We start from the raw sequence: 13,676 nt of genomic DNA on the forward strand, positions 1-13,676 counted from the left end.
CAGATCACCCCCAAATGGCTGGCTGAGCCCGTGTGTCCCCGCAGGTGGGCTGCAGCATTGGTGTCTCCCACCCCCGGGCCGCCCTCCGTCCTTCACAGTCCGCTCATGCCTTCCTGACCTTCTGACCCCCTTAGATTTTTCAGTGGGTCAACCTGAGATGATAGCAGTGGGGACCGAATCCCCCTGGTCTCGGAAGCAGCCAAATCGGTTGGACCCCTGCCGCCGCCTCCCCTGTCCTGAACCTGTGCTCACTTCATCCTTTGCGCTTGGAACAGTCCAGGTGTTCACGAGGAGCACAGAACAAAGAGGTACTGAGGTGCCCGCTGGCCCCACCATTCCCAGCGGCAGGTGAGCCCAGACTCGACCTCCCCTTCCCGGTTCCCGTGTGGAACCGACACGCTCATGTTTCACGTTGCCTTAGCTGTCAGGATGCTCGCCGCTGGAGAGCGGGCTTCATCCCTGAAGTCCTTGTGTTCTCCTCGCCTTCGCTTTTCTTCCTCGAGCTCCTTACCTTTCCTGTGTCTCATGTTCATTCAACAAAAATCTGTTACCTGTCCAGGCCACGTCAGGAGCAGGGGACGCAACGGTGAGCAGTGAGTTTTTAATTTATCGCTCATAGAACACACGGATCTTTTCGTCCAAGGAAGCGTAAATCCCATTTTTGGAAGCGGTGGGTCCAACTTAGATATAGTTCATTATTAAGATCAGTGATGAAAGAGTATCTTTAGATCTCCCTTAGGTAGAGAACTAGAATACGCTCTCTCCTAACGCCTTTTCCACTATATTACGCTTTACTTAAATTAACTTATTTAAAAAAAAAAAAAATTAAAGGGAGAGGGGCAGCGGGAGAGGGGGAGAGACTCTGTTTTTATCTCCCTTAGGTAGAGAACTAGAATACGCTCTCTCCTAAAGTCTGACATACCCTTTTCCACTATATTACACTTTACTTAAATTAACTTATTTTTAAAAAAAAAAATAAAAGGGAGAGGGGCAGCGGGAGAGGGGGAGAGAATCTATTTTTTTTTAATGTCTAAAAAAATTTTTTTAAATGTTTATTTATTTTTGAGAGAGAGAAACAGAGTGTGAGCGGGGAGGGGCAGAGAGAGAGGTAGACAAAGAATCCGAAGCAGGTTCCAGGCTTTGAGCTGTCAGCACAGAGCCTGATGTGGGGCTCAAACTCCCAAACCGTGAGCTCAGGACCTGAGCCATAGCTGGATGCTTAAGTGACTGAGCCACCCAGGCGCCCCTTTAATGTTTGTTTTTGAGAGAGAGAGAGCGCACATGGGGTAAGGGCAGGGACAGAGGGCAACAGAGGATCCCAGGCAGGCTCTGCACTGACAGCAGTGAGCCCGATGAGGGGCTCAAACTCATGAACTGTGAGATCATGACCTGAGCCAAAGTCGGATGCTTAACTGACTGGGCCACACCCAGGAGCCCCTGGAAGAGAGGGAGAATTCCAAGTAGGTGCCACACTCAGCGAGGAGCCCAGTGCGGGGCTCGATCCCATGACCCTGGGATCACGACCTGAGCTGAAATCAAGAGCCACATGCTCAACCAACTGAGCCACCCAGGGGCCCCTAAATTAAGTGTTTAGTTTTTAAAACCTCAGTTAGCCAGCCCTTCCAAGTGAACATTTTTTGGAATGAGTTATTTTTCTTAGAGAATTTTAAACGCTATCCCCAAAGGAAGCTCTCAGGCTGGAGATTTCCAGCAAGGAAAAGTGAGCCCAACCTGTCCCTCGGGACAGAACGTACTGCTGCCTTCAGAAGTCATTGAACAAGGTTGCCGGTTTCACTTTTGTTGACACGGCTAATATTATATGCCCCCCTGCCAGGTGCCCCCATCTCTGGGTCGGCTCTCCAGACTCCCAGTTCTCCCCTGCGGGCGGGCACTGTCCACACAACGTCCGGTTAATCCTCTCTGGGGTCCTGCCACGCGCTGACGGACGCCTGAGTGGGTTAAATAGTTGGGCGCTGGCGGTGTAGCCGGGAGCCTGCCCAGTGGCCCCCGCAGAACGTGCCAGGGAGTGGTAACTGACACCCGCCAGGCCTGCATTTAGTTCTGGACCGAGAGAGACTTTAATAATAGTCCTGACCTTTCCTGGGGGTGGGGGCAGGGACTGGAGGAGGTGGGGGGCACGGGCCGTTGCTCCTTCCATCCTGTGGCTGTATTTCGAATGCATGAAGAACAGTCCCAACCGGCCTGCGGCCTCCTTGGGTGTCAGATGGCTAAAGGCACCGTTGCCTGCCCAGGGGGTGCTTCCCACGCAGGGGCTCCGTGTCGCAAGCCCCAGCTGACGCCGAGCCAGCCAGCCAGAGTCTGCATCGGGCAAAATGGTTTTTACCCACCTCGGAGCACATGGGGAACGCTGGGTGACACTGGCTCCTTTACACGTCCCACTGATTGTGCCCCTGCCCATTCTCTGTGTGGCTGCCACTGGTTTTTTGGTTTGGTTTTGGTTTTGTTCTTGTTTTATCTTAAAACAGTCTGGGAAGATGATTCTGTGCCTCAGACACTTGGGTCTTTCGGTTGCTATGGGCAATTAAATCAGTTGTTGCCCTCAGATCTTCTCGTGTGTGTGTGTGTGTGTGTGTGTGTGTGTGTGTATGTTTTCCTCCTGAAAACTGATCGTACCTGGTTTCGTTTCATACTTGTTCAAGTAGGTGTCTGTCTTTCCAATTTATTTCTAGGCTCCTTGAGACCAGGGGTCATGTTTTCGTTTTTTAATCTTTGTGGTGGGGGGGGGGGGAACCCGAAGAGGATGTTGGATTTTTTAGCCTCACCGGGGTAGGAACTGAGGCTCCACGAATAGCTCTGTGACTTTGTGGTGGGTATTGTAACCCAGCTGAGCCTTGGTTTTCTCATCTGTGAAATGGGCTTGATAGTCTGTGGCTCGTGGGTATGGTACAGGGTTTATGAGTAATCCCAGTGAATGTTCGCGTTCTGGCCCCCCGCTGCCTGCACACTCTCTCTCTCTCTCTCTGAATTACTCTAACCAGCACGCAGGGCATGGGACACAGCAGACAAGGAGTGTTTGTTCAAGGGAATACTGCATCCCGCCTTGTCCAGGGCCCGGTGCCTGCTCCTTGGAGATGTGAGCAGGGAGCCCCTGACTTGAGAAATGTACCCTTCTTGTTCCATCTGGAAATGGAGCCCCTTGGTAGTGCAGAGCCCGCTTCCCACCAAGCCTCACTCCTCATGTTCCAGTGTCTCCGTGGGCCACACCGCGGGGGAACGGGCGTGGAGGGGGGGAGCAAGGTGTGATGTACAGAGCAGCATCTTCTCCTGACAGGTTCAGCGGCACCCAGAGTCAAGCAGGGAAGCCTGAGGCTCTGGGGTGAAGGAAGAGTGTGCTTTCGAAGGGAGAGACATTGTTCAGAGCGGGATGCCCCACGCACTTCCTGGATGGGGGCAGAATTTGCATCTTTCCCTTGGCCCTGTGATCTCAGGGATGAGTCCTTAGGCCCCACGCCCTCAGGGAGGCCCACAGGGGTCCGGGTCTGGCCTGCTGGGTAAGCTTCCCGCAGAGCCCCCCTTCGGGGATACGCGTCAGCCCTCCTTGGAAGCAGCCCATCTGGCCTGTATCCGCCTGCGGCTTGTGTGTAACCTGCCTGGTGGGCCTTTTTCCAAGGAGGGGAAGGGTTGGAGGCTCAGTAGCCCCCAGGGAGTTTGGGAACGCTGCCTGGCTGACTTTCTAGAAAATTCTACAGCTTGATTTATGGAGGCTGGGGACTCCAGTGTTTTAGGTATTCAACTAAAATTTACTGAGCACCTATTGTGTGCCAGGTAAGAAATTAGATGAAGCAACATAAATACGTATGGAGAGTGTAAAAACCAAGCCCACAGCCTCCCACTGTGCTCCCTCCTCCACTGTTCTCGGCCCTGAAACCTGGGTCCAGAGGGACCTTGTCCTGGGGCATTAATCAGAAGGCACTGCTTAATTTCCCTTAATTGAGAAGTCATTATCATAAGAATAGTAAGTTCTCAGGACCTCCATTCATTCCCTGCCAAGACTCCAAAGGATTGGATTCAGATGCATCCAGGTGAGCCCCAGGGAGCTGTTAGCTGGAACCGAAACCACCCAGATGCTCCTGGGAGGACACATCTGGATAATGAGACCCTGCCTGCCACCTCTGGAATGGCCCTCTTTCTGGTTAAACCCTGTTTCCTTCCACATCCTGGAAAGCCAGCTCCTGTCTCCTGGGCGTTGCAGTTCTGGGAGTTGTGCCATTTCTTGGAATCGCCTGGTACGTTCTCCTGGAATGACTTTCCCCATCCTGACGCCTTGGAAGTCGGGCTCTTCTTAGAGCCGAATGCCCTCTAGTTGACTGTCTTGCCTGTACACAGAGATCTGGTTTTAAAACCCTTCTCTTCCGCCAAGAGTGGGCATAAAGGTCGTAGGAGAGTGGCCTCTGGGACACTTTCCTGGTTTGGCCACTGCCTCCACTGAGGCAAGGTCGTCTGTCTGGGGACACACACCGCACCTTGTACTGCTGTTACCACCCCCTGCCTGTCGCTACCCTCTCTCGCAAGATGCTGAGGGGTTCCTTCCCTCCCCTCGGTTGATGGGAGCCCCTTTCTGCCAGGATCTCGGCTTGCTTCCTTCGCGATGTCTCCACCCTCGAGCCGGTGGACGCAATTATTTTTCCAGAGGCAGGAAAAGGTTTCATCTCCGTCCTTGCGACTTTAGGGTTCTCGCGGTCACCCTTTGCTGAAGCCGGCAGAAGGGACTTGATCCTCAGGTGGCGGGGACTCGTGTCTGTTTCGCCGACATCTGTATTCCCAGGGCCTGGAACGATGTCACTTGTGTATCAGGTGTTCAGTCAGTACTTGACGGAGGAAGGAAGATATTGGCCACACGAATGGATTTTACTCTTATGGAGTTAGATTCACAGAAACAGAGTGTTAGTGGTGAATGAGATAATAAAGACTCCCCACTGTCTGATTGGCCTTTAACACTTTGCCTTGCCTAGAGGACAGTGCCCTCGGTGAGTGATGGACTTTGGCCTGGATTTTCCCTCTTCAGCTCCAGTGTGCTCGCACTCATATTTTTAGGATTGATGGAAAGTGAGAACCTTCCAGAGTGACCAGCTGTTTGCACAGGTCTTGCGCTCGGCTTGTGGCTGCTTTATGATGTCACAGAAGAAGTAAGGGTCCGTGCCAGAGTCTGGAGAAGAAACACAGTAAATCACTAAGGAGAAAGATGCAGTTAATTTTTGCTTTTATTTATTTATTTTTTTTGAGTGATGTTTTGTGGGCATGTTTCTGCCCTTCTCCCCCAACTAATTGTCTTCTATTAAGTACAAATAGAGACGGTACCCCGAGTCTGTACTTCTTTTTTTTCCCTCTAATGTGTAGCTGAGGTCCTTCCCGGAGAGGAAAATTCTTTTCCCGTGTCGTATTTGCTTCACGGTGCTGAACACAACCGCCTTCGCAGACCCCAGAGAAGCTTCGGTGCCATCTAGATGCTCCCTTGCAACAACATGCGACAACACGGCAGGACACAGTCCAAGAAAGAAGGAAAATTTCCACTCTCGCTGGGTCGTGTTCACCCAGCATCAGATTCCAGCTCTTGAATTTCAATGAGCGGAATCCCTGAGGGAAGTGAGGGGCTTTCCTTTTTAGGGGAGGCGGGGTGGGGGGATAGAATTATTTGACCGTTCTCTAAAACACACAGATTAAACAAATGAATCTCACCAGAATCAAAGTCCAGTGATAGCGGTTAATCATTATCTTCACTTTTTTTTTTTTTTTTTTTTTTGGCTCGTTTTGCTTTGGTCGTAGTGCTGTCTGGCCACCGGCATATCTGCATTTCATTCTAGGATCTGCCCTGGACTTTGTGACGTACCCTTCCCTCTGAGTATTGCAGTGCTCTGGGCTGTCACATGGCCCCGGAGGCAAGAAGGAGGAATTTGTTGGGACGCCTGGGTGGCGCAGTCGGTTAAGCGTCCCACTCTTGTTCAGGTCGTGATCGCACAGTTCGTGGGTTCGAGCTCTGCATCAGGCTCTGTGCTGACAGTGCAGAGCCTGCTTGGGATTTTCTGTCTGCCCCTCCCCTGCTTGTGTGCTGTCTCTGTCTCTTGTCTCTCTCTCTCAAAATAAAAAAACTTAAAACTAAAAAAAAAAGAGGAGGAATTTGTCAGGATGGGGAGACAGAGCCCAGCCTCCCTCCCTGAAAGTCACTGCTGGCACCATTCTGGGCCACTTGTAGGCCTGGCCACACTCCGGGGACATGTGGGAAGTGGGCACAGCTGTGAGTGATCATGGGCTTACCCTGTTTCTTACAGGTTCTGTCCATTCAGCCTCCACTTAGGGTTGGGCGTCGCCCAGGCCATCATACGATGGACACCTTACCATAAGATGAATATTGGCAGGTCGGGACAGCTACCTGCCGCGTGGTCCCCAGGACTGGAGTGGGCGAAGCATATGTATCTGTACCAAAAGCCAATGTTTGTTAGGAAGTGGGATCCGTGTTCAAGAGCAACTTCTGAAATGAGCAGCCTGGTCCTGGACCTTCCCAAACCAGTCTTCCTGGGGCTGCCTGATGAGTCACCCGAGAAGCCAGCCCCAGGGTCCCCGCGTCTCCCCCCACCTCTGGGGCCTGGGGATTTCCCGAATCTTGTTTTGCCTCGTGGCTAGGTCCTGACACCCATCTCTTACGTGGAATAGCTCTCTTCCCGACGTGACGCTTGACTTCTCTGCATGGCTAAACCCCTGTCCCCGCTGGTCACCGTGGGCCACATTCCGCATTGGCCCCCAGGAGCCCTCCCCTGTGCTGGCCAGCAGGGGTGACGTGTGCATCATTTCTTCGGCCCTGGTAGTGGAGGAAGCTGCCTGTGAGTGGGGATGGTGGCGTGGGGGGAGGGTGGCTTTGGCCCGAGCACCTCCGGGAGCGTGACCATCAGGGCAGGCTGGCCTGGCTGAAGGCACCATTGTCCGAACAAGCACCCTGACCTTTCTGAAAGAAAACAGATCGGACTTCTCCTGCGGGCTTTTTCGCCAGCAGCCATGGGACCTTGACCCCACTGAGCATGAGGGTATTTGTCTCACTCTGAAATCGGCATTATTGTCCCTGTTGTTATTTTGAGGATTAGTCATCAGCGATGTGAAGTGTAGGGGCACATGATAGGTACTTGGTAACTGCAGTCACGGGTGGTTATCGCCACTGAGTGTGGACACCCAGATCAGAGGTCAGGCTCCCGGTGAGGCCACCAGGTCACCGTGTGGCACATTGGATTTCCACTCCTTTGGGTCTCACTTTGCTGAACCATGCAGGATGATTCAGCGGGAAGCCACACCTCGAATACTAGGAAGGAAAGGGAACCGAGTCTGCACTGAGACAGGCTGAACGTGCAAATAGCAAATACCAACCTGCATCGTGTATTTCCAGTGTTTTCCTTCGAGCTTTTTTTTAAGTTTATTTATTTTGTTAAAAAAATTTTTTTTTAATGTTGGCTTATTTTTGACAGAGCATGAGCGGGGGAGGGGCAGAGAGAGAGGGAGGGAGACACAGAATCCGAAGCAGGCTCCAGGCTCCGAGCTGTCAGCACAGAGCCCGACGTAGGACTTGAACCCACGGACTGTGAGATCATGACCTGAGCCAAAGTCGGTCACTCAACCGATTGAGCCACCCAGGCGCCCCTATTTATTTATTTTGAAAGAGAGCATAAGAAGGGGAGGGGCAGAGAGAGAATCCCAAGAATGTTCCGTGCTGTCATTGCAGAGCCCAACATGGGGCTCGAACTCATGAACTGTGAGATCACGACCTGACCTGAAATCAAGAGTCTGGACACTCAACTAACTGAGCCACCCAGGCGCCCCTGCCTTCCAAGTTTTGAAAGAGCCCACGAACTTGAACACGTTTGCCTCCTAGACTGTCTTTTGAGTACTTCCTCGCCGGCTGTGTGTGCAGGCAGGACAGGGGCTGATAAATCTGGGCGTCACTCAGTCGCTGACTGGTTGTCAAGGCGGTTTCTGGTGTCAGGGTTTTGGAATTGTGTGAATCCTCCCTCTTTCCATGCGGGACATAGGATTTCACCAGCTCCTTCCTGAAATACTGATTTTCCTCCATCCATTGTTAACCTGGCTACATGCAGGGAAGGGGAGGGTGAGGGCATCTGGGCAGCCCTGGGCGGGTCAGCGTCCTGGGAACCTTGGACGGTGTCTCCCCTTGAGTCGGGACCAAAAGGAACCTGAATGCGTCAGACCAGGGTGGAGATGGGACCGGGCTCCCTGCCAGTCAGGCAGCATAGGTAAAGCACTTCTAGACAGAATGTGTGTATCTACACACAGCTTTAAGGAAAACAGGTTACATTTTCATGAAAGCAGGGAATCGGTGATCTACGTGGGTTTTCTTGTCTGTGGAGCTATCTGCTGGGGCCCTGCATCTGTGACTTGCTCAGGGAAGCTCTGGGAGGGCTCAGGATGCAGTTCTAAATTAGCAGAAGAGAACGCCAGAGCTTCTCACGGAAGGAGAGAGGTGACCAAATAGCCAGCAGCCTCCCTGAGGGAACAGTCCTGCATTTGGAGTAGGGGAAAGAAAGGCACCCCAAGACAAGTAGAGAAGGTGTCACCTGTAAATGAAAAGGAACACGTTGGTTCAGCCTCAGCACATGGAGAGGACTGTTTCAATTTCAACCTTGTCCGAGCGATCGGACCCAGCCTCGTGTTACTGGATGCCCCGGAACGTGCTCTGGGGCTGGCAGTGGCATTGTGGGCTTGGGAGGCCACGTGTATCTGCTGAGTGCTGCCCAGAACCCAGCAGCAGGAAGTGTAGGAGGTGCACACGTGGAGTTGAAGTGAAACACACCCACACACATTTTTCCTGCTGGTGAATTAATCAGCTTGTTGATAGGTATTTTCTCAGTTTATTGGCACTGACAGTGACGGTTGTCGTCGTCTATGGGAGGTGGGTGGAGAGGAGAATACCATTTCCCACAAAGGCTGGAAAGCGAAGTTTCTCTTGTACGTGCTGAAAGGTCAGGAGACGTGAGTGTGTGGCTGAAGCTATATATATGTAGTTCTGTGTATATGCTGGATGTAATTCTAGGGTTTTTATTTCCTGCTTCAAATCCCGCCTGCCTGTAGTAACCACCGAAATAAGGCATTGATTCAATTTTTTTTAAACGACACGATTTAGAAATGGCATTTATATTTGTATTTGGAGATATGTTTAGGTGATCTGCTTTTAGGGTTTCCGAATATCTGTAACTATCACGAATATGAACAGAGGTATACTCTAACAGTGTAATACCTGATTTTCTTATTTTTACTTATGTCCAACTTGTACCTATTAAAAATTAAGTACTTGTGGGGCATTTGGGAGGCTCAGTCAGTTAAGCATCTGACTCTTGATTTTGGCTCAGGTCCTGATCTCACGGTTTGTGGGATCGAGTCCTGCATCCAGCTCTGCGCTGACAACCCAGAGCCTGCTTGGGATTCTCTCTCTCCTTCTCTCCGCCCCTACCCCACTCGTGCTCTTTCTCTCTCAAAGAAACGTTTCTAGAAAGAATTAAATACCTGTGAGTGGAATCTGTGAGGATAGAGATTCATTGGTGTGCCAAAGGCATTTCAGTAGAATGCTGACTTCAGTAGAATTAAAACCTGCACAAGGTTTTAATTGCTCAGAGGTCAACAAAAACGGCTTGCCCAGTGAACATGGCTTAGGTTTAAAATGCCTTCTCAGGCTGGACCTTTAGTTCCTGTCCAGATAGAAGCGTGTAAGAACTTTGGCCTTTACATATGTGTTCGGGACTTTTCAGCTACAGCACTGGGAAGAAATCTTCCCCTTACCTCTGCTCTGACTCGGCACTTTCCAGAAGGGTGGGTCCCCCCCCCCGGCAAGCAATTCTCTGACACCAGCTGCGTGTGTCCATACTGGGTTCAGCAGTCATTTACTAGAGCGTCCACCGGACTCAGGCAAACGGCTTACTAATTAGGTTACTAGTTTGTTATAAAGGATACAGCTCAGGAACAGTCTGTTGGAAGAGGTGCGTAGAGCAAGGTATGGGGAAGGGGTTCGGGGCTCCCGTGCTGGGCACGCTACCCCCCAGGCTCCTCCATATGTGCACCAACCTGGGAGCTCTCCAAAACCTATGGGGTTGGGAGTTTTGATAGGGGTGCTTCACCACATACGCACAATTGATTACATCGTTGGCCGCCGGTGATGAGCTCAGCGTCCAGCCCCTATGTCCTCCCCCCCTCCCCCCCTCCCTACCCCCCGAGGGCACAGAACAGGACTGGACCCTTCCAAACCTATAGCCCTGTGATGATCGTGATCGGCTCCCTTGGCAGCCAGCCCCCAGCCCGTGGTTACCTGGTGGCTTTCCAAAAAGTACCTCATTAACATAAACTCAGGTGTGGTTGAAAGGGGTTTGTCATGAGTAACAAAAGGTGACGTTTTATAAAAGAGGATCCTTTCACCTTTATGAAAGCCCTGGGGCTATCTCAGGAACCACGACAATGACAACAACAACAATAACAACAAAGACCAGACATCAGAACAAAAGATGCCCCCATTGCTTTTATGGTTTAGAAAATTATAAGGATCTCAGGAGCCCGGTGCCAGGATCCCTAAGGCAGGCCAAGATCTCTGTTTCCTCTTCTGTCACAGCCTCACCCATTGATTTTCTTTTTCTTCCTTTTACTTAAAATCACCCATCACTCTTTAGGGATTTAGCATCTTAAGCAAGCCTGCCCCGCCCTGCCTTACTTACCAGCCCACCTTCTAGACAAAGACGGGAGGAAACAGACAGACATTGCATGTTAACAGGTGCTCACGTGGGTCCGGGAAGAATGGACAGTATACACGTGTATCTTGAAAACCCCGGCCTGTAGCGTTTCTTTAAGGTGCCAGTGAATGCAGTGAATCGGATTCCATGAATGTCCTGTTTCCTAGCCAGTGAAGGAGGCCACTAGATGGCGCTGTGGACCCAGCAGGGCGTACAGGGAGGGAGGCTCCTGGGGCTAGAAGGCCGAGCCTCGCCTGTAGCTGGCGCTCTCCTCTGTGCCCACAGTCAGCTGGTGAGCGCCTGGCCGCCTCCTGGTTGGCTTATGGAGGACGTGTGCCCCGAATTATCTATGAGCCAAACACGAATTTGGTTCACCGACTTTGTATCTGTTTTAGAAGGAAAGCTTCCTCCGCGTGCTGATTGATGGCAGTGAGGCCAGGCACGCATGTGGGTTTGAGATCAGATGAGCTGCTCAGATATTTGGGACAAAAGTCAGTGTCCAGTTTGGGACTGGGTTATTTGCGGAAGCAAAGCGTCTATTAATAACTTGATTTACAACCGTGTTGTCTGACCTGTATTTGTGCGGTAAATACATCCTCCTGAATCCACGTGATGTGAGACGGAGTGTGTAAAATTGTTTTACCTTCCCCTTCATGTGCCTTCCAGGGGCGGTGCGGTCTCACGGAAAGTATTTTGGCATCAAGTTCGCACCAAATAGATACTTAATCTTAGCACTCATTTCCAGAAGCATCTGTCTTGTGCTCGCCCTATGTGTTTGCTTCTCTGCAGAAGGGCTTTCACGGGGCGGGTGGTTGATCTGTGTGGTGGGTTCATGTAGGGACCACAGGGACAGGAAAGGCAGGTAGCCATCCCGCACGACACGGGACGTGCTCACAGAATGTGAGCCATTCCGAGCGTTTTTGCGAGAACTGAGTGTCACGTCAGTAATGCCTTAGTGGATTCCTATACCGTAGTTCAGTAAGTTTTCAAGGAACACGATGGCGAGTGTCTTCCTTCAGATCAATACTTTGTGACCCCTGCTTGGAAGATTCCATTTTTAGCCTGCGCTAGATTTAACAGAGTGTAGGTAAAATCCCAGAACCCTAAGTGAGTCTGTTGTCTGGACAGGCGAAATGCTAATTGAGCGACAGGAATTTTAAAGTTTGTCCCGGGCTAGGATACTTCAGATTCTTTAAAAGGTTTGGTTTTGGGGCGCTGGGGTGGCTCAGTCAGTGAAGCGTCCAACTCTTGATTTCAGCTCAGGTCAGGATCTTAACGGTTTGTGATATTGAGTCCCAAGTTGGGCTCTGTGCTCACTGCGTGGAGCCTGCTTGGGATTCTCTCTCTCTCTCTCTCTCTCTCTCTCTCTCTCTCTCTCTCTCTCTCTCTTTCTCTCTCTCTGCCCCTCCCCCAATTGTTAGCCTGCTCTCGCTCTTTCTTTCTCTCATAATGAATAGACATTAAAAAACAACAAAAAAAAGAACTCTAACAGTGAGCCTCTCTTTCTGCCTGACTCCTCAGGGGGGATGGAAGTGACCGTGGTGGCCACTGTATTCTGCTGGGTCTCCTGGTTGGGGGCACATGTGACTGACAGCCAGGTGACACCCCAGCGGCCCGTGATGACCCTCCCCCGGCCTGCCCATGGCATCCAGCCTCTCCCTCCCCGCCCCTACCCCACCCCCCACCCCCAGGCATTCCCAAAGGCTGGATGGATAGCTACTGTGAGCTCAGTGTTTCACCCCATATTGATTCTTAAATGGTCGTTAAGAGAGAAATACTGAGTTGTTTGTAGGATGAGTTAGGGTGGCCTAGGCTTAATCGTGTTCCAGAGCTCAATCGGCAACTATTACATGGAAGCTAAATGTGAGTGCAGGATGCATTCTAGAACCTTCCTGAAGCCCCGGACTCATGAGCCCTAGTGTGACTTGTACCTTTTCTGAGAAGGCAGATACCGTGAGGTCTCAGTAAATACCCAAGTGGCTGGCTCTCTTCGGGCCACCGTCTGTTGGTTTTGTGCTTGCCGAGTTCTGCTTCCTCAGTTTACAGATGTGGCCTCCGGACAAGGGACAAGGGGACAAGGCTGTGTGCATAACTCTCCCTCCCGGGGTCTGGATTTTCCCACTTCTCCCACGTAGCTGCCTGCCCTCTGAACCTTAAGCAAGAGCTCTGCCTGCTGACTCTGGCGTTCTCCTTTGTGATAGATTACTTATTGATTACACGGCAGTCATGAATTACTAATTCAGCCCTGTTGTCCTTCTGATATCTGGCCGCGGGATTAATATTTGACCATGCACAGGCCAAGCGCTGGCAGCGTCTCCTGCCTTCCCGCGCGGGCCCTGGGGATGCGAGGCCCCGCTCACAAGTTTCTGGTCGGGATTTTGGTCCGTGTCCACTCTGCTCAGACAGCTCTCGGTGTTCTCGGTTCCAGCAGCGAAACCGCATTCCTGCTGTTTCAGAAGCATCTTATGCTCTCCCGTCAGTCCGTGTGTCCATCCTGCTCAGGGCCCAGTGTGATCCATCTAAAGCCTGCTGTGTATAATCACCCCGTCCAGGCCTTCCCCAGACCCCTCTCCCTGGCACCATTGCCTGCAAGGTACAGAACGGGATGGGGGATGTCTGTGACCTTTCTTTCTGCTTCTACCTAAATCTTCCCAAAAGTGCTCTCCTCCCCACCCCCCGCTTGCAACCACGGGGTTCCCGCGTTCTCTGCCCCTTTGGCCCACGTGCCTTCCTTTTTTCTTGCTGTCTTGCTTTGGTCCGTTTCTTGTGCCCTTTTGCCTAATGAGATGGAGAAGCTGAAGCAAAGGGACCCGAGATGTTTACACGAGGACTGGACAGGCAGGGAGGGCAGGTCCCAGAAAGGTCCGTGAGCTCATGCATTGAGCGCACACCTGGTGAGGCCAGCCTGGTAGCTGCAGGAAGTGTTTTCAGGTCGAAGGTCCGCCT

General features: G+C 51.7%; 1 protein-coding gene across 9 annotated transcripts in view; it reads left to right on the top strand.

Moving 5' to 3' along the window:
- The window catches only part of GRB10 (growth factor receptor bound protein 10), a 182,866-nt gene that overhangs the window by 99,440 nt on the left and 69,750 nt on the right, over positions 1–13,676 (top strand). For 3 of the 9 annotated variants that reach the window (XM_053218707.1, XM_053218702.1, XM_053218704.1), the window contains one exon: positions 13,159–13,323. The exons of the other annotated variants lie outside the window; for them this stretch is intronic. The gene's annotated coding sequence lies outside the window, so the exon portion shown is untranslated. The remainder of the gene's footprint in view (positions 1–13,158; positions 13,324–13,676) is intronic. 9 annotated transcript variants of the gene reach the window in all.

This window comes from Acinonyx jubatus, chromosome A2 (genome assembly GCF_027475565.1).
Source record: "Acinonyx jubatus isolate Ajub_Pintada_27869175 chromosome A2, VMU_Ajub_asm_v1.0, whole genome shotgun sequence".
In the NCBI taxonomy this organism is placed as follows: domain Eukaryota; kingdom Metazoa; phylum Chordata; class Mammalia; order Carnivora; family Felidae; genus Acinonyx; species Acinonyx jubatus.